This window comes from Moschus berezovskii, chromosome 20 (genome assembly GCF_049115385.1).
Source record: "Moschus berezovskii isolate FMDL1 chromosome 20, NW_MosBer_1.0, whole genome shotgun sequence".
Classification (NCBI taxonomy): Eukaryota; Metazoa; Chordata; class Mammalia; order Artiodactyla; family Moschidae; genus Moschus; species Moschus berezovskii.
In genome coordinates, this window is record NC_142479.1 from 69,483,267 (window position 1) to 69,509,063 (window position 25,797).

The following is a 25,797-nucleotide window of genomic DNA, read 5'->3' on the forward strand; positions in this document are numbered from 1 at the left end:
CCCCCATTCTTCTCACTTGCACTCCTTCCCTGGCCATTCTCCCCCACCCCTGGGGCTTGATTCTCCATCTCTTTGCTTTCGACACCCACGCTGACCTTCACCCTTGATTTCTCTCCCACACTTATGCGTACGGGTCCAGCCACCTTCCAGAAGTCACAGGATCCCTGCACCCAGCATCCCCATGGTCAGCTCATTGTCCCATCTGCTGCCATGCAGACCCCCTGCCCCCAGGGTCTCCCATCACCACCAGGTACCTGGCTGACCAAGCCAAGCTCACTGTCATTCTCGAGCCTCTGTTCCCCCCATCTTCCCAAGACAGTCACCAGGCCTTGTGGGTTCTTCCTCCCCTCCACCGCTCTCCAAGCAGAGCCTGGATAAGGCCACACTCTCGAGGCCATAAGGAGGCAATGTGGAGATGAGCTACCTGGTCCACCCGTGCCCACAAAACCACGAGTACCCCAGCCTCCGGGCTGAAGGAGGGCATGTGGTGCCATCCATCCAAGGGCAGAAGACTCAGATGCCCGCAGGGGGTGAAGCGTAGCAGAAACAGGTGCAGGCGATCAGGTAGGGACAGGCAGGTAGGGCCGACTGGGTGCGGATAGTTGGGAGTGGCGGGGCCCACGGTGACTTTGGAACAGCTAGCACAAGCGTGATCTCAAGGTGCTCAAAACCTTTTAATTAATCAATCTATGGCTGTTCTGGGCCTCTGTCGCTTTGTGGGCCTACTCTCTATTGCAGCGTGCGGGCTTTTCGCTGTTTCTCTGGTTGCAGAGCAGGGGCTCAGTAGCTGTGGCACGTGGGCTCGGCTGCCCTGCAGCATGTGGGATCTTCCCAGACCAGGGATCGAACCCATGTCCCCTGCACTGGCAGTCGGATCCTTTACTATTGGACCTCCAGGGAAGTCCCTGGAAATCACGATATTTTGAAAACATTATTCAGCTCAAAGTGGTGGTCCAGTGGCCCCTGGTTTCTGTGTTGAGTTCGTTCAACTGCTCTCTGACCTGTACAGTCTCAAAATTGACTTTTTTCCCCTGAAGGCAGTGTCACCGCTTCCTTCCGTGGTCTGCCCTGTGGCTGTGGACCGTGGTTGGCAGGAACTACTTCCTCACAGACTCCCACGGCCCCTGCTCGGGCCCCACCTTTCCTGGGGTCTCTTTACGCCCCGTTGCATCCTTTCCTCAGAACCCTCAGCTGCCGTGGGGCCCCCGTGTGTCTGTGTAGTCACTGCGGTCGCTGGACTCCGATGCTACGTGTGAAGGGGCCCGTCTGCTCCACGAAGCCCCGGACGTGGGCGTGGGCTGCCACGTCGCGGGTCGAGATTTTTTCCTTTTTCTTGATTCTCATTCCTGCCTGTCAGACTCGCAAGTCGCTTCCTCGCCCCGACTCCAGGGTCAGCATTAAACAAGACACCTGCGGCGATAATCCCAGGAGATGGTAGATGGGTGAAGCCTTCAGAATGTGAGAATCATCACCCATACCCGGGGCCTAATTGGCCTCATCAAACCTGCGGGCTGCTCTTCTTGCCCTGGGCGTGGGGAGGGGGCGAGGGCGTCATGCCCTGGCACAGCCGTCTGATCTCCACTTGGCTTGGACCACGTGGACTGTCGAGGCGGGCTGTGTCGGGGTGCTGAGGTGCCCTCCCGAGCCCGGGGAGACACGCACGCTCCAGAGACATCCGTGCCAGCCAGTGACAGCCCTGCCCCAGGCACTGCGCTCACGGCCCGGCTTCCTGTCTGGTGGCACTTCGTCTCCCCCGACATCAAGATGTCAACTCCAATGTCCTTCTCTTCTGTCACCTGTGCTTTCTGCTAAGCTGCGTATCTCTGAAGAAAGTAGAAGAAAATTCTTTTCAACCCAGCTTCCCGCTTCCCGAGACCAGACAGATCCTCTGAGTTCTGTAAACCCTCCACGGGGCTCTCCATTCACGATCGGGCTGGGGAGGCAGGGCCGTTTTCAGCCTCATGAAACCCACTGATAAACCAGCCTCCTTGGGGGGATTTTATGCCCCTCTGACTCTGCCCGCTTTGCCCCTGTGTCCAGGGTACGGAGAGTGGGGAATGGCAGGGAGAGTGGGTCCCTACAATGCCGGCCACAGAGACGGAAGGAGGGTGACCTCACCCAGGCCCTGCCCTCAGTCTGTCTGCCCTCCTTACAGATCCACACGCAGCTCGTGGTTTGGGTTCTGCCTTTCACATCCCTCTGATCTTCCTGCATAACAGCCCCCGCCCCCGCCCCCAGTCGAGGCCTGTAAGCGCTCTCTGCCCTTAGCTCATGCTGCAGACCATGCAGGGTTTCGTGGGAGGGAGGGAGAGAGGAAGGTAAAAAAGAGAAAGACAGACTCATACTAGAGGGAGGGCTGGTGTAAAAACAGACGATTAAATGCATCTTTTGAAAGAGAGGTTTCGCTTTTTAAAATTCCAGTTCTGTGTAATTAACAAGTGACGTGCCTAAAACGCTGACATGCGGAGGTGGAAGACAACGGGGTGACAAAAGGCGTGAGGTGGATGCTGATCAAGGGGAAGCAGGCGTTCACAGTTTCAGTCTCAGAGCAGGCAGGCTCGGAGGCGGAAAGCCGCCGAGAGAAGAAAGGTCAGTACTTAATGACGAGAGACACAAGGTCCCCGGCTGACATAATGATCCTGTGTGTGTGCGCGTCCAGCAGCATCGGCCTCCCAAGGCTCAGGGAAAATGGTCAGAATTGCAAGGAACGACAGTCAGAATCCGTCGCGGTGGGAGAACAGTTCCCCTCTCTGACGCTGATAAAGCGGCTAAAGCGATAAAATGTGCGTAATGGACATATGTGGACCCCCAACCCGGCAGTTAGGAAAACTTCAACCTTCTTCCCGGGTACACGGTGTGGGTGTTTCCCAGAAATGATAACAGCGCTGTGCCACGGAGAAAGTCAGAACACCCCCAGATCAACACCATTCAGACCAGACTCTCTGACCTCAGTGCCACGCAATTGAAAAACAGCAACCAGATCGCTAAAGTAACTGACCAGTGGATGGGGAAGCCCTCAGGCACCATGAGATGAACACAGGGAGGGGATGCAAGCCAGATGGTCCAAGGAACCAGTGGACGAAGGTCGTGGTCTCCCCTGACCTCAGGGGCGCTTCAGAGAACAGAGCATTTCCTCAGGAGGGTGGGGACCGCCCGCTTGGAGGAGGTGGTTAAGAGCACGTGGTACCTCGAACCGCGGGTAGGTGATATCACCAAGGTGGGTGGGGTTCATGTGGCAATTTATGGACGTGAGACCGAAGGCCAAAGGAAAAGTGCGTTCTTCAGCAAGAGGCTGACAGCCTTGGTGGGTTCTGATGGCAAAGTCCAAGAGGCAATTTGAACCTTAACCTGGCTCAAGGGAAAAATTTTGGTGGTGGGGAGGTAGACGGATCCCTGTGAAGAATCCAGCAACTGGACAGATGCTGTTGACACCACTGTTACATATTATTTTCAGAGCGACAGAGAAGTTAGAGGATGACTCGATGATGGTGGCAATGGAGAGGCTGATGGGAAGAAGGGGTTTAGACTCTGAACCGATAGGCAACATTTGCCACCTGATGCTTTCATCCTGTGGGAGGGAGAGTTCAAGTTCAGGAGACAAAGGTAATCACATAGGGGCTGAGGGGGAAGGAAGGACAGGTCTGCGTGGATTTGGGGGGAGAAAAGAGTTACCTGGCATCTGCCTGCGACGTGTGGACTGAGCCACACAGAGCTCTCCGTTTAGTGCAGGGGTTGGCAAGTGTTGGCACGTGGGCCAAATCGGGCCCAACATTTACTTCTGTAAATAAAATTTTATTGGAGCATAGCCATGGCCAAGTTCACCGTCCAAGTTGTGACACCAGCTACCCCCATGGACTGCAGCACTCCAGGCTTCCCTGTCCTTCACCAGCTCCTGGAGTTTGCTCAAATTCATGTCCATTGAGTCGGTGATGCCATCCAACCATCTCATCTTCTGCTGCCCGCTTCTCCTCCTGTCTTCAATCTTTCCCAGCATCAGGGTCTTTTGCAAAGAGTCGGCAATTCACATCAGGTGGTCAGAGTATTGGAGCTTCAGCACCAGTCCTTCCAATGAATATTCAGGGTTGACTTCCTTTAGGATGGACTGGTTGGATCTCCTTGCAGTCCAAGGAACTCTAAAGAGTCTTCTCCAGCATCTCAGTTTGAAAGCATCAGTTCTTTGGTGCTCGGCCTTCTTTGTGGTCCAACTCTCACATCCATACATGACTCCTGGAAAAACCATAGCTTCGACTGGAGGAGGAGATGGCAAACCACTCCAGTATTCTTGCCTCGAGAATCCCACAAACCGTATGAAAAGGCAAAAAGACTACGGGTATGGGTATGTGTGTTCATGACACTCAGTCATGACCCTTTGCAACCCCATGGAACCCTGCCAGGTTCCTCTGCCCCTGGAATTCTCCAGGGACAAGAATACTGGAGTGGGTAGCCATTCCCTCCTCCAGGGGATCTTCCCAACCCAGAGATCAAACCTGGGTCTCCCACAATGCAGGCAGATTCTTTACCATCTGAACCACCAGGGAAGCCCTGCCATCCTTTGACTGAAGGAAGGAAAGGCAAATCACTGCAGCGTTCTGGCCGCGAGAATCCCGTGAACAGTTGGAAAAGGCGAAAAGTCCACCTGTGGGGCCCCAGTGAGTGATTTGTATGTGGCTGCTGCCATCTAGTGTTCAGATGCTGCTGCTTTGTCGCCGCTCTGGCGCCCTCCCCATCACCAGCCTTCCATCTGGTCTGCCTCCCTGCCCCAGGAGATGGCCTGCATCTTCAGGGGACCCGTTCAGAGCCGAGCATCTCCTGGAGGCAGACGAGTCTCCACCAGCGGTTCGAGGGAATCACGGCTTTCTTCTTTCCGATCGGGTCCCACAGCAGTTTGTGGTTTCACCACAAAGCTGTTTTCCATCCTGCCGGTCCTTGGGGAGTTGGCCGCTTAAGCGGTTTTCCCTCCTGAAGTGTCATTACCTCCAGAGGACGCGTGCTCCAGAGAGGAAACGCGCCCTCAGCTCTTAACTCAGCGGCAGGCATAATTCAAACCAGCGGGGAGAGCGAGGCTATTTCTGCTTCAGATTTGGCCTCTCGTATCCATGCATCCTACTTAAGCATAAGTAGAGAGTCATCTGTAATACGAGAACACACTCTCACCGGCAGGCATGGCAAACGTCCATGCAGCGGAGGAGGCTGGCTGCTGACCTGACGGTACACCACGCAGAATCCACAAAGCACATCCCCGAGGTATTCCTGGACTTTTTTTCTTCTTTTTTTCTGCTGAGTGTCCCGGCCAGCCATTGCTACCCAACACCCAGACACTTAGTCAAGGATGCCTGCAGTCTTAGCCGGCATCTGGACCTGACATGGCTCATTGAGTTACACATGCAGGCATCAGAACAAACTTGGAAGTCTGTGTTTGCCGCTTAGATCAAAGAGCAAAGCAAAAGTCAGGTATATCCTTCTGCCTGGCCTAAAAGCCGATATGCATGTTGAAATATTAGCATTCGTTTAAGACAGCAGCCATTAATCAGCTAAGCAGCCATTTGTTTGGAAACAAAGACGGCAGGAGACACATTTTCCCGCTCGTTCGTCAGCATTAATCAGTTGATGGGTGCGTAGACCTGTATGTGCACATCCATCTGTCCAAGTTGTCCACCTACTTCTCTTCAAGTTGAATCCGGAAAACATGTTTGCAAGATAATCGCAGAGTGTTGGAGAGAAGACTTTGTTGACGTAGTGAGAGGAGACGTTCAGTCGCTCAGCTGTGTCTGGCTCTTTTCACGGCCCCACGGACCGCAGCCCGCCAGGCTCCTCAGCCCATAGGGTTTTCCAGGCAAGTATACTGGAGTGGGTTGCCATTTCCTTCTCCAGGGACTCTTCCCAACCCAGGGATTGAACTCGCATCTCTTGCGTCTCCTGAATTAGCAGGTGGGTTCTTTCTGAACCACCAGGGCAGCCAGGAGCGCTCTTTTTTGGCTGCACCATGTGCCTTGAGGTATCTTAGTTTCCCGCCAGGGATTGAACCCATGTCTCCTTGCTTAGCTTTGCATTTGGATTCTTTATCACTGAGCTACCAGGGAAGCCCTGGAGGGCACTTGGGGAAATAAAACATAAATTCTTTCACTGGTGTTCACTCAGCATCTTTTGGAGAAGGCAGTGGCACCCCACTCCAGTACTCTTGCCTGGAAAATCCCATGGTTGGAGGAGCCTGGTGGGCTGCAGTCCATGGGGTCACTAAGAGTCGGGCACGACTGAGCAACTTCACTTTCACTTTTCACTTTCATGCATTGGAGAAGGAAATGGCAACCCACTCCAGTGTTCTTGCCTGGAGAATCCCAGGGACGGGGGAGCCTGGTGGGCTGCCGTCTATGGGGTCACACAGAGTAGGACACGACTGAAGCAACTTAGCAGCAGCAGCATCTTTTAAGGAGCAGGCTACCAGGGCCATCTCCACATTGCAGGCTGCTCTGCTAACGCCCCAGACCTCCCTGTGGCGGGACCAAGTTCCCAGACTTCTGGGGAGTCCTGACGAGACCCTCTCTTCCTCAAGGCTGCTAGTCTTGACTTTCTAAACTGGATCTCAGCTTTCCTGGGTTGGGGAAGCCATAGCCCAGCCTCGGCTCCCTGCAGAGCGGTCTCTAGCCTGAGACATGGAGCCCCAGCGTGAGGACACATCCTGACCAGCCACATGCACAGGCTCCTCCCCACTGCCACCCCTTCCATCATGTCAGCAAAGCTGGAAGTAAATTCTTGTGCTGCTTTTTATTTGCAATAGCAGATGGCACTTTCCATTCTATCTGATGCGGACAAGCTCTTCTCTTGGATCCATTAAACTACCTTGCCTCGAATTCTTAAGTTCAGTCGCTCAGTCGTGTCCAACTCTTTGCGAACCCATGGCCTGCAGCAGGCCAGGCTTCCCTGTCCATCAGCAACTCCTGGAGCTTACTCAAACTCATGTCCATTGAGTCGGTGATACCATCCAACCATCTCATCCTCTGTCGTCCCCTTCTGCTCCTGCCTTCAGTCTTTCCCAGCATCAGGGTCTTTTCCAATGAGTCAGTTCTTTGCCTCAGGTAGCCAAAGTATTGGAGTTTCAGCTTCAGCAACAGTCCTTCCTATGAATATTTAGGACTGATTTCCTTTACCATTGACTGGTTGATCTCCTTGCAGTCCAAGGGACTCTGAAGAGTCTTCCAGCCTGGAATTCTAGAATCGTCTATTGACAGCTCCTCCCTGTAAGTACATTTTTCTTTCCAGTCCCCCTACACCGCTGCCTAGCCTTACCTTGAATTATCAGGAGCCAGTGGAATTGGCAGCTGGTTGGCAGACAGCGCCACCGTGCGGCAGTGGGGCGTCAGGGCGAGACTCTGGGTGCCCCGCACCTGGCCGCCTGCCTGTGTCCTGGGCTCTCACTGCCTGCCTTTCGGTCTCCAGCTGTGTCACGTGAGAAAGGAGGGTGGCAGCTGCGGTTCTAGGACTACTAGTGATTGTGGGACAATACATGTCCCCCAGGCATGTGAAGACTGACGTACAAATGCTCCTTTTTCTAGTTTGCAAAGTATAAAGGCATTGAAACAAAGCTGCTCTCACAGCCAGTCACTCTCCCTTACAATCTGTATTTATCACCAAAAGTTAGTTCATAAACTCAGGATAAAACCAAGTCCTTTCTGTGGCACCCCCCACCCCCCGCCCCGGACAGGGACTTAATTCTCACTATGAGAATTCACAAAAGCCCTTTTCAATAATAATATGCAATTATGTTCTCGGGCTTCCCAGGCGGCTCAGTAGTAAAGGATCCGCCTGCTGATGCAGGAGACAAGGGTTCTGCGGGTTCCAGGCCAGAGGCCCGGGTCCAAGAGCGTGGGACCTCTGATCTCCCGTGACTCGGGCTCTGCCTGCAGACACCGTGCCTTCACACCTTCCTCCCCGCCCCCTGCCCCCCGCCCCGGCCCTTCCAGGCCTGCTTTGCCGTCTTGCCTGGGTGCTGAGCCGGCGTGCGGGTGACTGTCACTCTGATCCTGTGTGTATCTATTTCCCCATCTTGCACCCTTGCCGGGGACCTCGTCTGTTCTCTGCGTGGGGCCCGGGACCAGGCTGGGCATGGGCTGCTCTGCGTCTGGCCTTGATGGCCCACCTGAATTCTGTGGATGATCTCACAGTGGGCAGCTCCTTCTGTACAGCACGAGCTGCTTCTCTGTTGCACGCACTGCCCCCCCGTCCCGGTTCCCTGGATTCTCTCCAGTCTCCCCAGTGTCACCGCACGAGGTTCGGGCCCAGAACAAGGAGACGGCTCCGTGCTGCCCGGCCCTGGCTGCCCGGCGGCCGCTTCTCACATCCGCGGCACAAGGAGCCCGTTTGTGCGGGGCCGCCTCCTCCTCTGCGGCCCCCGGCCACCCCCACCCGAGTGCCTGGCGACAGGGCTGGCCATCTTGGCACCAGGGACCAGTCTCGGTACAACGTGTGCTCTGTCTAGCCTGGGGCAGGCTTGGGGGGAGGCGTGGACCCCGCGAGGCTTTTGAAGAGCAGCTTCGTCGTTTCTTTGCGGCTTTCCCAGGCGCTGGGGATAACACAGACTTCTCCCTCCTGCGTTCCCACCACTGCTCTGCCCATCCTCTGGGACCTCTTGTCACATGAAGCAAGAGGCAGAAAGCAAATGCGCTTTCCAGAGTCACCAGCGGGGCTCGGATGGGTGCTGGTGTTGAATTTACTGCCTTTTGCCAGGCCAGCTAGGAGAGCAGCTGGGGCGCCTTAGTGGGTTTGCAGCATGGCGCTGGTGGCTGCCTCTAGGGGCTACATGCACTGCTCAGTCCTTACTGCCCTCCCAGCAGCCAGGTGAGAATCCAGAGCCCGGGGACTCTCCCTGAGGTCAAGCTCATGGCAGGTGGCAGGCATGCGGAAGCCCAGAATTAACACCCCTGCCCCAGCTCTCTGCCTCCCAGCCCTGCCTCTGGTAGTCGTGAAACATTTAGTGAGTGCTGTCCACGTGCAGGATTATTTTTCCAGGAGGCGCAATGGTAAAGGATCCGTCTGCCATACAGGAGACAAAAGAGACACAGGTTCAATCCCTGGGTCGAGAAGATCCCTGGAGGAGGAAATGGCAGCCTCACTCCAGTATTCTTGCCTGGGAAATCCCAGCGACAGAGGAGCTGCAGTCCATGGGGTCGCAGAAGAGTCAGATCTGACTGAAGCAACTGAGCACGCAGGCAAATCCGTTATGACCAGTGTCTCTACGGCAAGGAGAAGAGACACACAGACACACACACGGGAGGAAGTTGGGTGATGACACAGAGACAGGCTGAGGGAACCAGAGATCAGAGTGACTCGGCCAGAAGCCAAGAAGTGTCCGGGAGTGCCCGCTGCCGCCGGAAGCTGGACAGGTCGAGGGAGGACCTTCCCTAGAGATTTCTGAGCCAGGGTGGTCCTGCTGACACCTCGCTTTTGAGCATCCAGCCTCCAGACCACGAGAATGCATCCCCCTTGCCTTCAGCCACTTGGGGGGCGGCCCTGGGTTCCAGCGGCCGCACCTCCCCGCCCTCGCGGACCTTTCTCCCCTCTGCCCTCAGCAGGCAGTGAGCTCTGGGCAGCCCTCTTGGATCCAGTTTCTCCTCTCTCCTGACACATTTTGTCTTCCGCACCCCAAGCCTTCACTTCCTGTTTCGAACGGAGTTTCCCGTTTGGTTTGGTTTTTTGTTGTTGTTGTTTCCTTAAGCCTCTCTCAGTTCAGTTCGGACCCAACTGGACGAAAGCGAGGCCCTCTCCTTTCCTGAGAGGCTGCCTCCAGAGGCTGCCCCGCGGGAGTTGGGGCTGTCCCCCACATCGGAGCTATTAAACTGTCGTAAGAAAGAGGCCTTTGTCACGGGCACCGCGGCCGTCGGCTCCAAAACAGAGGCAGATTGTGCCAGAAAACAAACAACAGGAAAAAAAAAAAGTCCAACCACAAAATTCTTTGGGCCTTCAGTCATCAGCCTCTCGCTTGTTCTTAAGAGACAAGTTTCCTTTCTTCGGTGTGATTCCATCAGATGGGGCGTCGGGGTTTTTATTCTGTCCAGAAGCGCGGGCTGGGGGCTGCCCCCGCCCAGCTCCCTCCTGCGTGGTGTCCCGACCGCGGCCTGCAGGTGGGGAGCGGAGGCAGCCCCAGGCCTGCTCAGGGGGGCTTCACAGGAGACTGAGGGGCCCGAGATGGGTAGTTTTCAGTGCAGGCAAGGGAGAAGCGATGGAAAAAGTCACGGAGGCCAAGACACCATCGTCATGTTACAAACGACTTCTGACTTGACCTTGGCTCTGGGAGAGACCTCAGGAAGCCTCATTTCACGCTGGAGAAAGTCAGAATGCAAGTGACTTGCCCACAGCCACACCATTTCCCAAGCTCAGACCAGTGCTGCTGGCCCAGTACCCCAACCAAACACCCCGTGGCCCAGACTGGCATGGGAACTGCTGTGGCCCTGAGCCTTTCATCTGGCGCCTTGACCTCAGCCCCTCTCCAGCCAGCTTTCACCCTTGACCATCTCCAGCAGGGAGGTCAGGGGGCAAATGAGCATTGTCAAGGCTCCCCTGTGCCAGGAAGCACCCCACAGCGTGAGAGCCAAAGTTCTAGAAGGAAAGTGGAGAAGAGGGTCTTAGGAGAACTCCCACCCTGTTTCCACTGTCCCTTCCGAAGGGGGTTACACTTCCCAAGATCATGGCTTTCCCAAGTCAGGGGAGAGAGGGACCACTTCAGAAGACAGGGCCTCTGAAGGCCAGCATTTCACTGCAGATGGGTGAATGACGCCCAGATAAATGCCAGCTTTTTCTGACAGGAGGACAGATGATCACGTAATGGGCAGGACCTCACGCAAAGTGAAAAGGCGATGTCTCTCGTTCAAAAGCAGGAAAAAGCTGTTTCTTTTCTTCCCTGATGTCCCTTCTCCTTCACTCTGTCGTGCTGTTTCGTTTTGTCTTGTTAAAAAAAATTTGACTGGGATAGAGTTTATGTGCGTAAAGGGGCTGCCCCGGTGGCTCAGCGGCAAAGAACCTGCCTGCAGTGCGGGAGCCGCAGGAGACACGGGTTCCATCCCTGGGTCGGGAACATCCCCTGGAGAAGGGCGTGGCAACCCACTCCAGTGTTCTTGCCTGGAGAATCCCATGGAGAGTGGAGCCTGGCGGGCCACAGTCCATGGGGTTGCGAAGACTTGTACGCGACTGAAGCGACTTAACACACATGCTTGCATACATAAAATTAGCATTTTTAAGTGTACGATGGTGTCAGTAAGAACATCACATTGTTGTGTAGCCATCATCTTCTTCATCTCCAGAGCCCTTGTCGTCTTAAAAAAAAGGAAAACCTTGTCCCCAGCAAACAAGGGGGAGGGGCTCCTCCCCCGCCCCGCCCCAGGCAACCCCTATTCTACTTTTGGGCTCTGTGACTTCACTTACTCCAGGGACCTCATATAAAGGAAGTCATTCTGTATTTGCCTTTTTATTTTATTGCTGTTTTTAAAATGTTATTCTCTATCCCGTGACTTTTAAAAACGTATCTATTTATTACATCTTTGTCTGCACCCCATCTCCAGTGCTGTTCAGGTTTTTCTCTGGTTGCAGCGCGGGGGCTCCTCTCCAGCTGTGGTGCCCGGGCTTCTCACTGCAGTGTCTTGTCTTGTTGCGGAGCGCGGGCTCTGGGGCACTCAGGCTTCAGCAGTTGTGGCACAGGGGCTTAATCACCCCAAGGGATGTAAGATCTTCCCAGACCAGGGGTCAAACCCGCATCCTCTGAATTGCAAGGTGGATTCTTACTTAACCACTGGACCACCAGGGAAACCCCTTTTTTGTCTTTCTATGACAGATTTATTGGTGTCCCTAAGGTTCATCCGTGTTGTGGCATATGTTGAATCTCCTTCCTGTTTAAGGCTGACTGATGTTCCACTGGGGGGCTTCCCAGTTGGTGCGCTAGTACCCGCCTGCCTGTGCAGGGAACATAAGAGACGAACGCACCGGTGTCTCTTTGAGATCCTACTTTCAGTCCTGCTGTGTACATACCCGAAGGTGGGGTTGCTGTATCACATGATAATTTGCTTTTTTAGTTTCTTGGAGCACTTCGGCATGCTGCATCTCGTCTCTGTTTAGTGCTTTTTCTGTATCTATTGAGATAATTACTTGTTTTTCATTGTTTCATCCTGTCGGTATGGAATACTGCATTGGTTTTCAGATGTTAAACCAACCTTGCATTCCTGGGATGAATCTCTCCTGGTTACGACATATGGCCTCTTTTTATATGTTGCAGGATTGGTTTAGTTGAGGAATTTTGCATCTGTATTCGTAGGAGGTATTGGTCTTTAGTTTTATTTTCTCGTGATGTCCTTGTCTGGTTTTGGTGTCAGGCTAATGCTTGGAGTCCAATTAGGCACGAGAGATGAGAGCAGCTAGAGAATCTCCCAGCCTTTGGGATTTTCACAGCTTGATGTTAAGGCCTCTCACAGAGACCGAGTTTCCAAGGGAGGAGGCGAGAATGCTGAGCTCAGTCAGTGGGTCAAGAACAGACTACGGGAGCCCTTTGGGTCTTACCCTGTTGACCCAGCAGTTGCTCATCAGTACTAGAGTAATGTGGTTCACGACCCACAGCTTCTCTGGGATAAGTGGCCAGCCTGCCACTTACCCCGGAAACTCCCCATCTATGAATAACGTCGGAGTGGTTCCTGCTATATTCGATGCATGGACAGTGTTGAAGTGAGCCTTGTTGTCAGACACCTCCCCCGTGCTGGGCTCCCCCCTTGACCCCCAAGTCTCTGGCTATGAATTCTTTCAGCCTGGGTTCTGACCCCATTGCATACCTGGTCTAAGGGTACAGGGGTCCTCATCCTTCTGGCTCTCCCTGGATGCTGAGCTCCAGGCTCCGAGGGCACCTTCTGCGTGCTTGAACCTGCTTCTTCTCTACCTTTACCTTCACGTGGACTCTCAAACTGTCTCGTCTGCTGGAGTGTCGAGCAGCTCGCCTGACCTTCCTCGTTGGTGCTGCCTTTCCCCATTGCCCCTTATTGCAGCATCTTGGCTTTTGTTTCCCTGCCCGCGTGCCCCTCTCCCCGCTGCTCTAACAGTGTCTAGTCTGTCCATATCTTTGGTCCTGACTTTCCCTGGCCTGTCCCATCCTGCTGTTGATCCTATCTCAACTGCGACCCATGGTATTGACTTTCAAGGTAAAAATTCAGTTCGTCTCTCTCTGTGGTTTAGCTAAATACGTGAAAGCATATGCTTTGACCGAGGGTCTTTGTCAAGGGAGTAACAAGGAAGTGTGCAGCTTTCCAGGGGAGGATTACCTTTAAGCTCTCTGGAAGGTTCCTCGTATCTCCCAGCAAAGCACTGGAAACCTTTCAAAGTAGGCCAAAAACTCAAGCCTCAAAAATCACAAACACGTTTTCTGGTATGGCCATATCCAAGGTTTTTAGCTGGTTCTACTCTGTCAAAAGTTCTTTCCATATTACCTTTTACATGACGTTTGATTTAAAAAATGAGACGGGGAAAAGAATATACTTTGAGGATATTTTTTGGCCATGCTTAAGAAGAATGAATAAAAAGAGATTTCCAGCCTGAACTTTGACTTTTTCTTGGAAACTCTAGTCCAACATCATAGACTTTTCCTTCCTCTCGTGTTCTTTTTGGTGGACAGAAAATGAACCAAGACTTCATCAGGATGTATCACAACAAGCTTGCGTGCTAGTACAGGTGTCGAGGGGGGAAGGCTTCCTGGTGGCTCAGATGGTAAAGAATCTACCTGCAATGCAGGAGACCCGGGCTCCATCCCAGAGTCGGGAAGATCCCCTGGAGAAGGAAATGGCAACCCACTCCAGTGTTCTTGCCTGGAGAATTCCATGGACAGAGGGGCCTGGTGGGCTGCAGTTCAAAGGGCCACAAAGAGTTGGACATGACTGAGCGACTAACACTTTCACACTGGTGTGAATGTGCTGAGGGGCTGACTGGGGATTTGTGCGTCTTATAAATGGAAACAGTGGTGTCTTAAGAATTGTTTGAAGACATGTGAGTGTTTCCTCTTTCTCTTCCTTAAAGTGTTCCTTATGGATTTCTGGTCTACCCCACAGCATCACCCACATCACTCAGGACACACCCCCGTTGTTTTACATGTAATCAACATAGCAAAAGTATTAATGATACAGTTTATGTTCTCTTTTTTTGTGCTGACTCATGGAAATCTGGTGAAGACTTTCCATTTACAGCCCATTTCAATTTGGATGTACCATGTATCCAGCACTCAGCAGGCACGTGTGGCTCATGGCCATGACATTATGTAGTGTAGCTCTCGAGCCGTGGTTCTAAACCTCGGCTGTATGATGGAATCACACTGGTTTCCAAGTTCTCCTCTGCAGTAATTCTGATTTAATTGGACTTGGCTTCTCAGACTGAGGATGTTTTTGGGTTAAGAACCTCTGGTCTACAGGGCACACTCTCCTGGGAAAGTCTGACCAGACCTCTGTTTCCCTCCGTCACCATGAGCCTCACATTGTAAACAGAAATTAAGCAAGCTGTAACTTGGGTCATGGGTAGAAGGAAAACAGAAACAGGATGGTATTAAATTCTGCCTGACAGGCAAGAGTGAACAAGCTGGATTCAGTTGTCTTCTCTGGGTCTGTTTACCAACAGACTCAGTAATTGTTTGTTTTGCCCCTGCCCTCGAAGCTTGCAATGTGTTTCTTGTTCCCTGAGAGCTGAGAATCATTTAGGAACTTTGCAGATTTGGCAAGATTTCCCCGTCTCTGTTCCATCAGGAGCTTCCAATGGGAACAAGAGTGTTCCAGGAGGAATCCTGGCTCCTGCAGAGAACAGCAGGAGTGCACGAGACAGGAAGTCACGGATGCCATGACTTCTGCAGACCCCATTTTTCTCCGCCCTAGACAAGCGAACTCTCCTCCACAAATAAAAACCAGTCCAGACAAACCGCAGAGACTCAGGTTTCGAAAGGCATCCAAAAAAGATTGTTTCAGGGAAGTGGACAAATGAGGCATGAGTAATTCTATCAGCAGGAAAGCAAACACCAGGAGGCCCCTCATCTGAAACGCAGGGTGTCGGCAGGCTGCTGTTTGCCATGGACAGCACAGAGCTGGGGGCCGTGCATCCTGGGGACAGAAGATTGCTGAGGGTTTGCTGTTGTTACTGTTCAGGGGCTCAGTCGTGTCCGACTCTTCGTGACCCCATGAACTAAAGCACACCCAGCTTCCCTGTCCTTCACTGTCTCCCAGAGTTTGCTCAAACTCATGTCCATTGAGTCAATGAGGCCATCCAACCATCTCATCCTCTGTCGTCCCCTTCTTCTCCTGCCCTCAATCTTTCCCAGCATCGGGGTCTTTTCCAGGGAGTCAGCTCTTCACATCAGGTGGCCAGAGTTTCAGCATCAGTCCTTCCGATGAATATTCTGGGTTGACTTCCTTTAGGATTGACTGGTTTGATCTCTTCGCTGTGTGAGGGTTTTATGGGGGCTGTGAAACTAGAGAAAAATATGCAGAGAGTAGAATCATTGGGAGGAAGTGACACTTGCTTGATTTCTACTCTGTTTGGGTGTCCTCAATCCAGAATTCATAAAGCAGCAGCTGCTCCAAGCAGAAGCTTTTTGCTGTAGTGAAATGTGCCTGGGAAGATGCTTTTAGTCTAGCCTTTGTCCCTGAACCGGGTAGCCCTCCATCTGCTCAGAGGCTAAACCCTTTGTGTTGACCTTTATGTGGAGGAGATGGGCCAACCCGTGCACCCTTATCCGTCCAACCTGTCACCCAGAGTCAGTGACTGCAAATGGCTGGCTGGTGTCAGCCGCTCGGTCGTATCCAACCCTGGAGCTGGTGTTACGGGTACAATGTGGCTACGGATGGGAGAGTTGATGAATAACTCACACAGGAACAAATTCTGTGAATTAACTGATGGTTCATCTACTGCTCCTTTCAAAATGGCTCCGATAAAGTCAACCTTATCTCCTTCCCACGCTGCGGTTTATGACCGTGCGGGACTTGGTCACTGAGTTGTGTCTGACTCTTTGCAGCCCCATGGACTGTAGCCCTCAAGCTCTCCTGTCTCGGGGATCTCCCAAGCAAGACTGCTGGAGTGGATTTCCATTTCCTCCTCCAAGGGATCTTCCCAGCCTAGGGGTCGAACCCGTGTCTCCTGCGTCTCCTGCACTGCAGGTGGATTCTCTCCCACTGAGCCACCGGGGAAGCCCCCTCTTACAGTTTGTCTCCTTTTAGGTAAAGCTGTGGGGGAGAGGGAGCAGGGCCTCAGTGAGCAGGCTTTTCCTCACTCTCTTCCCAACCAGAGTAGTGTCCTTCTGAAACTGTTTCGATAAGATAGTTTTGGTTTTCACTTATATCATTTGCAGGGAACAGAAGCAACATTCATATCATCTTCAGCTGAAAACAGAATCTACTGATTCATAGAACTGAGGACTCCGGGAAGCAGACTTTAGGACCAGTTTGATCCAGGGCCACAAATTGTAACATCAGGCCTCTGCTCATTTTTTCTCTCCCTCAAGCTCTGTCTTCTTCAATGTTGGCTTGATTCTCTGGGTCTACCTGGTGGCAAGATGGCTTCCTGCTGACAGCGCCAGTCCTGTGTCCTTCCAGGTTCAAGTGCAACAGAGATTGTCCGTCTCTTCTCAGCAGCTCCCTTGGGGTCTGGCTAGACCAACTGATATCACATACTGCCCGCTTGAACCAATCCCTGGGGCTCGAAGGATGGAATTACTCCCATTGTCCAGAGTTGGATCTCAGTCTGCTTTCTGGAGGTTGTGGAGCCTCTGCTGAAGCCTGTGGACTGAGAGTGAGGGGAGTGGGCTCCCCAGAGAGAACTTCCTGATTGAGGTGTGCGAGGGGCCTTCACGGGTGATTCCATCGGTCCTTCCTGGATGGAGCATGCGCGCGTGCGCGCACACACACACACGCACACACATGGTGCTTTGGGTGACAGCATCTTTGGGTTCCTAGAGACAGCCATCAAATTCAGAGCCTTGCAGGACCCATCAGAGATCATGTTGAGGAAAAGCACTTGGTAAACTGCCCAGCACTTTGCAAACTCATATTAGGAACTGTGATTTTAGTTGCTTCCTTTACTTCTTTAGTCTGAATGCTGAAGAACTGGGGAGTTACTCTCCAGACAGGCGGCTCAGCCCAATGTTACAAACATGAACTCTGAAATTAGCCTTCTGAGCCCAAGTCTGGGCTCTGCTGAGCTGGGTGGCCTTGAATAAGTTACCTGACATCTTTGCGTTGGTTTCATCATCTGTAAACTGGGGATGATAAGATGGTCTTCCTTGTATTAAGGTTAACATGTGTCAGTCACTGAGAACAGTGTCGTGCGTGGGGCAGGTACTTCCCGGTAATAATAACAGCTTTGGGATCAGCCAACAGGTAAAACCTCTGAGTCTCTCCCAAAGAGATGCTGAGGTGGAAGGTAGCTAAACTTCTTCTACATTCGTTCAAGGTGGGGTGGTCTCTAAAAACCTTCAGTCCAGGGATTTCCATGGTGGTCTAGTGGTTAAGAATCCACCTGCCAATGCAGGGGACACGGGTTGGATCCCTGGTCTGGGAGGACCCCACATGCCGAGGGGCAGCTAAGCCGGTGCTCCCCAACTACTCTAGCCCACGTATCTGTAGCCTGTGCTCCTTGACAAGAGAAGTCCCCGCCTCGAGAAGCCCGTGTACCTTAGCGAAGACCCCCGCTCGCTGTAACTAGAGGAAGCTCCCGCACAGCACCGAAGGCCCATCAAAGCCAAAAATAAATGGAAAAGAACGAGCAACAACCATGAGCCCATCTTGGCTCACAAAGGAAGGTCACCACGTTCTGCTGCTGCGGCTGCTCAGTCACGTCCCAGTCTCTGCGACCCCTTGGACTGTGGCCCTCCAGGCTCCTCCAGCCATGGAGTTCTCCAGACAAGACTATTGGAGTGGGTTGCCATTCCCTTCTCCAGGGGAGCTTCCCCACCCAGGGATCGAACCTGGGTCTCCTGCTTGGCAGGCAGACTCTGTACCGCTGAGCCTCCTGGGAAGCCCTGAAGGTTTCTGAGAAGGATTTGAGGACTAGATCTGCCCACTTCTCAGTTTGGCCTTAGGAAAACTACTTCAGCGCATCAGAACAGTGATTCAGAACCAGAAAATCTTACTGTGTGTGCTTCATGGGCCTGCTGTCAAGATGAAGAATGTGGGTGACATGTTTGGAGCCCTGTGCGGGCAGAGATGGCCAGAGGGTCTCACCCTTAGGTATGGTCCCTGCAGTGTTACCTTCACCTGGAAAGAAAATGATCCTTCAAAGGTGCTCCTTTGCCTGTTTGTATTCTTCCTATACAAGTTCCCCTATCTCTTGCCCCCAGAGAACGGCTGTCATTAAAAGGCTCTGCACCTCATGACATGGCTATAAAGTGTCTGCAGGTTGGAACTTGAATCTGGAGAGATGTGACTTCGATACGCAGTGTTCGTGCTGTGGTTTCTGTCCGTCCTGAAGCACAGACGCAGCAGGAACACTGGTCCCACGGGCGGGACTTTTTACTGCCTTCTGGTTTGGAAAGGATCCACTCCTCATGGAAACCCCCTCACATTGCAGGAAAAGCCTCTGAAATCAATCTGTGTGGGAGGAAGAGGCAGAAGGATGAGGCGGGGAGGAGCCACAGCTCCGGTGCCTGGTGCCGGGCGGTGACGGAGCTCTGGAGGTCAAGCGGCCCATTTAGGGCATCTTTATTCACCCCAGGCTCCCAGACCCACAAAGACAGTTGGAATCCATGCTTAAAACCCCTCAGAAAGGAGAATCCGCATCCTCTTCCAGCCATCCTTCCTGCTTTTGTGCTAAAGCGATTGCCAGAACTCTGCACTCTCGAGCTTTGTGACCGATCATCCCTGTCGTGGGGGAGGGGGCTGCCCTGTCCATTGGCCTCTGCCCTGTGCGTGTTTGTGGGACCCCTCCCCACAGTTGTGATGACCCAAGATGTCTCCAGACATTGCTCAGTGTCTCCTGGGATGGGGACAGGGCCCCCTGATTGAGAACCACTGTCCTAGGTAGTTGATCCTTCAAATATTTGAAGTCCTACTATGTGCCTATTATGGGTCTTCCCTGATGGCTCAGCTGATAAAGCATCAGCCTGCAATGCGGGAGACCTGGGTTCCACCCCTGGATTGGGAAGATCCCCTGGAGAAGGGAATGGCAACACACTCCAGTATTCTTGCCTGGAGAATCCCAGGGACAGAGGAGCCTGGCGGGCTACAGTCCAGGGGGTTGTGAAGAGTTGGACAGGACTGAGCGACTGACACACACTATGTGTCCGTGCTGGTTAAAGTAAAAAGCAGCAGGCCCCTCACCTCAGACTCAGGAGAACAGAGTTGAAAATCACTTGCAAGATCGTGGATTGGTGCATCCGGGGAAAGTCAGTGATCCACTCCCCTGACGAGTGTCTGTGTTACATGAACTGCATCACCCTGCGTCTTCCAGCAGGGCTCTCGCTCCCTGGCCCCGAGGTCTGCCCGCTTCACTGCCCCTAAAAGCCACCCTGCACGCCCTCCTCGGTGGAAAGAGAGCATCTCCAACCTCCCCTGGAACCACCGTCAGAGGCTCGGCCAGCTTCCCCCGCACGTCCCTCCCTCCAGGCGCAATTCCAGGCCTCTGCCCTCCAGGGAGGCGTTGTGGGTCAGGCCGAAATCGTGCCAAACATCTGGACGCAAACTGTAGGACGCGGCCAACGCTGCCCGAGCCTCCAAACTCGCCCATCCCCGACCCCGATGGAGCATTCAAGGGGCCCTCTGCCGTGTCAGAACAGCAGTGCTTCATGTGGGTCTTTTGGCTGCAAGTTCTGCTGTGGGTTGGGGGGCAGGGGGCTCCCTCTCTCCCTCTCGTGCCCCCTCATCAGCTCACTTTGGACCGTTTTCTGTGTCTTTTCTGCCAGGGTCCGAGAACCTGAGGGCAGGGCTGTGCCATCCTGGCCCCTCCCTCCCTGGCAACCCCCAGCCCCCACTTTGGTGTCATCATGTACCAGCTCAGAAACTGGTAAATACCAGGTTGGCCGAAAGGTTCATTTAGTGTTTCCATAAGACTGTGCAGAAAACCCCAAAGGAACTTTTTGGCCACCCCAGTACGTCTGGATGTCTGATGCTGCGTCTCTGTTGTTGTTTAGCGTCTCAGTCACGTCTGACTCTTTGCGACCCCATGGGCTGTAGCCCTCCAGGCTCTTCTGTCCATGAGATTTCTCAGGCAAGAATACTGGAGTGGCTAGCCATTCCGACGAAAAGATTCTAGCTATTCCCAGAGTTGAGAAATGGATATATATGACAGGCGTTGATTCATACAGAATGGGCAACACGTTTGGGAAACAGAACAGTGTGTCTGAGGCAAAGCGCGTGCTGGGAGGTTTTCAGGTAAATAGTCAGGATCATAAGTGCAGAAGGTTAGGTAAGATGCTGTTAGGATAAAAAAACATCTTCACTGTCCAAAGTGGAACCCTTTGGAGAGTGAAGGCAAACGTAAATGCACAGGCCCAAGTTGGTGAAAAATCAGGCAACCTGGGAAACGTGTCCGCTGAAAGGACCTTGGATTTGATTTGCGCTGTAATGGGAAATCATGGCCGGTGTTCTGCTAATTTCAAAGACTATGCTGCAAATGTGGCCATGCTCAGTTGTGTGTGATTCATTGCAACCCCGTGGACTGTAGCCCGCCAGGCTCCTCTGTCCGTGGGATTTCCCAGACAAGAATACTGGAGTGGGTTGCCATTTCCTTCTCCAGGGAACCTTCCCCACCCAGGGATCAAACCCGCGTCTCCTGCCTTGGCGGTGGATTCTTTACCACCAAGCCACCAGGTATCACCTAGCATTTTGGATCCCCTTCAAACTATATGGTTCCCAAGTGACTGTACTCATGTCCTGAAGGTTCGATGGAAGTGCCTTTGTGATTCTGAGACTTAAAGTCACCTCTCCACCTGAGGAGAAACTATCCAGAAAATCCAAATCAGTTTCCTTGTTTCAACCGAACTCGGCAGAACAATCACAGGGCACCAAATAGGAACTTAAAAAGAGTGGCAGACCCAAACCTCGCCCATCTCCTGGCAAAGAACTCAGCTCTGTGGGGGCAGCTCACTCCTGGAAGGGGCACAGGGACATGCTGACCTCAAACACAGGTGTTCACGTTCTTGACCTCCCTCCCACAAGAGCTCCCATCCTCCCAGAAAACCCGTAGCTCCTTTTCTGTCTGGCCGAGGCTGAGCCTTCGGACTCCCCCAGGGGTTGTCCTCTGGACTGATTTTTAGGCGTGGGACTCCATCAAAACCCGGATTCTGAAAACGCCCTCCTGAAGGATGTGCGTACACGGCAAACCCAAAAGCTGGTAATTCCAAGATTTCAGCCGCCTGTGCCGGTTCAGAGGCGTCACGCCGGAGCAGTTAGCGCAGAGCCGCACAGAAGGCTTTTGTCCCCTGCTCCCCAGCTGACACGTTCACAGCGCAGGCAGCCCCTGCCAGCCGCTGTCTCCTCGTCCCCAGAGACCTTTCAAAACAGGACAGACAGCTGTTTGTCCGGAGGGGTCACAGCAGGGCCCCAAGGCGACCAGTGGGTTCGACCCTCTCTGGAAATACCTCCCAGAGACAAGGGGCAGCTGTTATTAAAGAGTCATGTCTGACTCTTTGCAACCCCATGGACTGTAAGCCACCAGGCTCCTCTGTCCATGGGATTCTCCAGGCAAGATTACTGGAGTGGGCTGCCATTTCCTCCTCCAGGGGATCTTCCTGACCAAGGGATCGAACCCGTGTTTCTTGCGTCTCCTGCACTGCAGATTCTTGACCACTGCACTACTTGCGCTGCTATTAATGAAGGACGTTAACAGAGAGATCTCAGCGCACGTTGTGGGGGCTTCCTAAAGCCCCTTTCCTTCCATCCTGCTTCTGGGTTCCTAGGAATAACAGACTGGACAGATTCCCACAGGGCCAGCCCCCTCTCCAAGCCCCAGCCGAGTCTAGAATGATTTCAATACACCGCTACCCCCACAAAGACCCGCCCCCAGAGCGACCCCTGGGGCGGCCCAGCCGGATATTCACACTGGAGGAATGTTTGAACTTTGGGGATAATGTCAGCCCAGTGGGAGCAGGGACCCCGTCCTGTCCACACTGATTTCTCATCTCCTAGGACAGTATGTGTCCCAGACATCTGTTGATGTTTTAAGTGGGTTTTAAGCCAATGCCTTTCAGCCAAGTGGGCTTCCGTGGTGGCTCATACTGTAAAGAATCTGCCTGCAGTGCAGGAGACCCAGGTTCAATCCCTGGGTCAGAAAGATCTCCTGGAGAAGGGTATGGCAACCCACTCCAACTTCTTGCCTGGCGAATCCCATGGACAGAGGAGCCTGGTGGGCTATAGTCCATGGGGTCGGACACCACTGAGCCACTTTTATATTTTTCAGCCAGAGTCCTATTTTTTTTTTTTCGCTTTTTACCATGGAACATTTTAAACAGACATACAAGGGGGAGAATATGTTAATAATACATCTCTATATGCCCGCCACACAGCTTCAGCAGTTTTTCAGCCCAAATTGCCTCATATATACATACATACATATATATATATATATATATTGCTTTTATTATAGAAATTTGTAAACATACTCACAGAAAATAGAAGCCTGCTTTCATTAACCCCACATGCACAACCCAGCCTTAACAAGACTTGTCAGCGACAGCAACTCGGCTCTGCTGCCCTGAGAGCAATCATGACCATTTTAGGGCCACCCTTTTGGAAAGTAACCAAATCAGAATATTTCCGAGCTGTTTAGAGAGAGACAAACCCAATGTCTTATAATTATTTCCAACTTCCTTACTGGAAAGAGATCCAAAAAGTGGCTTTCTCTCTTGCCTTTGATGTGAGAGGCAGCCCCCCAGCGCCAGCCGGTGCCCGGGTGAACGCAGACGTGGAGTCGTGTATGTATAAAAGCACCCCGCCCCCCCAGCAGGTCATTATCTGTGTTTATCTTATCAGGATAATACTAAACCAGGCCCACTCAGAACAAGGCGTTTAGTCTTCACAGCCCGGGCTTCTGTTCCTAGTCACCAGTTCAGTTTATAAATCTACTGTCCCTGGCGGAAAACAATTTGAAAGGCGACATTGTTTCTGGACAAGGCTGTAACTGTGATAACGGAGCCTATGTGGCTCCTGTCTGGTAATAAATTGCCGGGGCCCCGGGGTTGCAGCCAGGGGGGCCTTGGCAGAGGACTCAAGCCTCTATGTTTTCTCCTTTTTTTCTAAGCCCATCCCGATGGCCACGTAGAGGTCAGGTCAGACAGAAGACTGTTTTCTGGGTCCCCAGGATCGTGGAGGGATGGGGTCGGCTCTCCGGGGCGTGGTCCCCACCGGGAACACATCCCCGCTTGTGACTCAGTATTTCTGAGAGGAACAGCACAGCCGTGGTGACCTGATCCTGGGATTTACCCTGCAGTACAGCGAGCTCATTGTTCTGGACACTTGGGAGTTTTTTGGCTCCTTTGAGATGGTTTGATGGCAGTGGGCAACTGATGGAAATTATGGGTGGGTCAAAACCTCTGCTTGGCCCCCTGCTTCCAGCCGCATCCTGGTCCTTATGGGGAGCAGATATGGAAGAGAGATGCCTTCATCTAGGAGTGGGCGTTTTTGCAGTCAGATGACATACACTAAAGTGCTTTAAAAAACCATGGAAGGCCATGCGAAAATTGATTTTATTAGCAGAAAAGAAACAAGAATGCTGTGTGCACAGCATAGCTGAAAGCATTGGGTTCAGACAGCCATCACCCGGGGCCACAGCCCTAAGTTCTCTGTGCAAAAAGCATATGCTACAGTGTTTCTCACAAGATGGTTGTAGTAACGAGTTGTAAAGATGTAAAGCATCCAGCACAGGGAGAACCCATGAAGTGAAGTCATTCAGTTGTGTCAGACTCTTTGCGACCCCATGAACTGTAGGCCACCAGGGTCCTCGGTCCATGGGATTTTCCAGGCATGACTACTGGAGTGAGTTGCTATTAGGGCTCAAAAATGTGGGCAATGATAATATAACACAAGTATTGCCTACAGTGGGCCTTCCCAGCTGGCACTAGTGGTAAAGAACCTGCCTGCTAATGCAGGAGATGAAAGGGACTGAGGTTCAATCCCTGGGTTGGGAAGATCCCCTGGAGGAGGGCATGACAACCCACTCTGGTATTCTTGCCCGGAGAATACCATGGACAGAGGAGCCTGGCAGGCTTCAGCCCATGGGGTCACAAAGAGTCAGATATGACTGAAGCGACTTAGCATGCGCACATATTGTCTATAAAGATGCTTATGTATAATAAATAAGGTTCATGAAGGCGCTAAAAAGAGTGAGTAGGTCTGCTCTGTGGGTAAACTGGAAGGCTCCTGATGGGGTCTGGCAGTGAATTAGAAGATTTATTCGGACATGAGCGTTAGGGGCAGTGAGTGTTCCACTGAGGAGCATAAGGGTTTGGTTTTTTTCTGTATTGTAGTATAGTTGATTGAACAATATTGTGTTGGTTTATATACATGGGTGTGTATAGACATATGTTCTTTTCCCTTATAGGTTAATATTGACTGTAGCTCCTGTGCTGTCCAGTGGATCCTTGCTGGCTATCTCTTTTATATATAGAGTGTGTGTATGTTAATCCCAGTCTCCTAATTCATCCATCCCCTAGAGAATGCTCTTCTTTGTTAGGTCGTGGCCCACCCCTGGAGGTTTTGGAATAAAATGAGCAGGTGTCCGTGCAGCCCTCCGGGGGAAAGAGGAACAGGGTTTGGAGTCTGAACCCAAACCTGTTGGGTTTAAACCTACAAGTGTCACTTAAACCCCAGCCCCTGGCCTCTGGTCTGTAGGTTGAGAACTCATATCTGCCACCTCACACCCTGCAGCTGTCCTGGCAGGCACCTTTGAAATGGCGACTGGGATTGTTTGTGCTTTAGAGAGATCACCCGTCATTGGAGGGGGAGGATGGGGGTAGGTTGAAGGGAGAAGCAACTCGGGGCAGAGGCCAGTCAGGATGGGGTGAGGACCACAGTGCAGACCTCAGCTCTGCCACTCCTTCCCACCCCCGGGACCTCAGCCGAAACCCCCCAGCCTGCCCCCACCCCCATTTCCTCTTGATCTGCCAGCAACCTGTTTCCTGTTGAGCCCTTCGCAAGCAATAATTATATATGCTTTTCTCTTCACTTAATTATTATCTGTCTCCTGGCAGGCGCTCTGCCCCACACCTGAGCCTGCTTCATTACACCTGGCATCCAGGTGTTACGGATGCCCCCCCACCCCTGGATTAGTTCCTGTGGCCGCCCTAACTAATTACCACAAACCGTGTGGCTTAAAGCAACCGAGGTGGATTCTCTCACGGTTCTGGAGGCCAGAAGTTGGGGACAAGGTGCCAGCAGGGCCACCCTCCCTCTGAGGCCTCCCGGGGAGCATCCTTCTGGGTCCCCTCCAGCGTCTGGTGGCTCCAGTGACCCCCGGCTTTCTGCAGCCTGATTCCATCCCAGGTGCATTGCAACTAGAGAAAAGCCCGCACAGCAGTGAAAGCCCAGCACAGCCAAAAAGAACTCAGTAACTAACTAAATAAAATTAATAAAAAATGAATCATCTGCTCAGCAAAGATTCACAGAAGATCCTTTTCCCACTCAGCACTGGGTCCATCCTCTGTTGGGTCAGCTGGAATCAGAGGCCACAGGGTGATGTGGCTGTCACACGTGAGCCTGATGTATCCCCAGGACCCTCAGTGGCCTGGGACAACCCGTGTGCTGAAAAAGTCAAGCCACAGGGGACCCAGACTGCAGAAGCCCAGGCTGACGGCAGCCTCAAGGGTCTGGAGGCGCT

At 52.7% G+C, this 25,797-nt stretch overlaps 1 protein-coding gene across 4 annotated transcripts in view; it reads left to right on the forward strand.

The window, feature by feature from the left end:
• SLC39A11 (solute carrier family 39 member 11) overlaps positions 1-25,797 on the forward strand; it is a 289,985-nt gene that overhangs the window by 242,349 nt on the left and 21,839 nt on the right. The window lies entirely within an intron of this gene.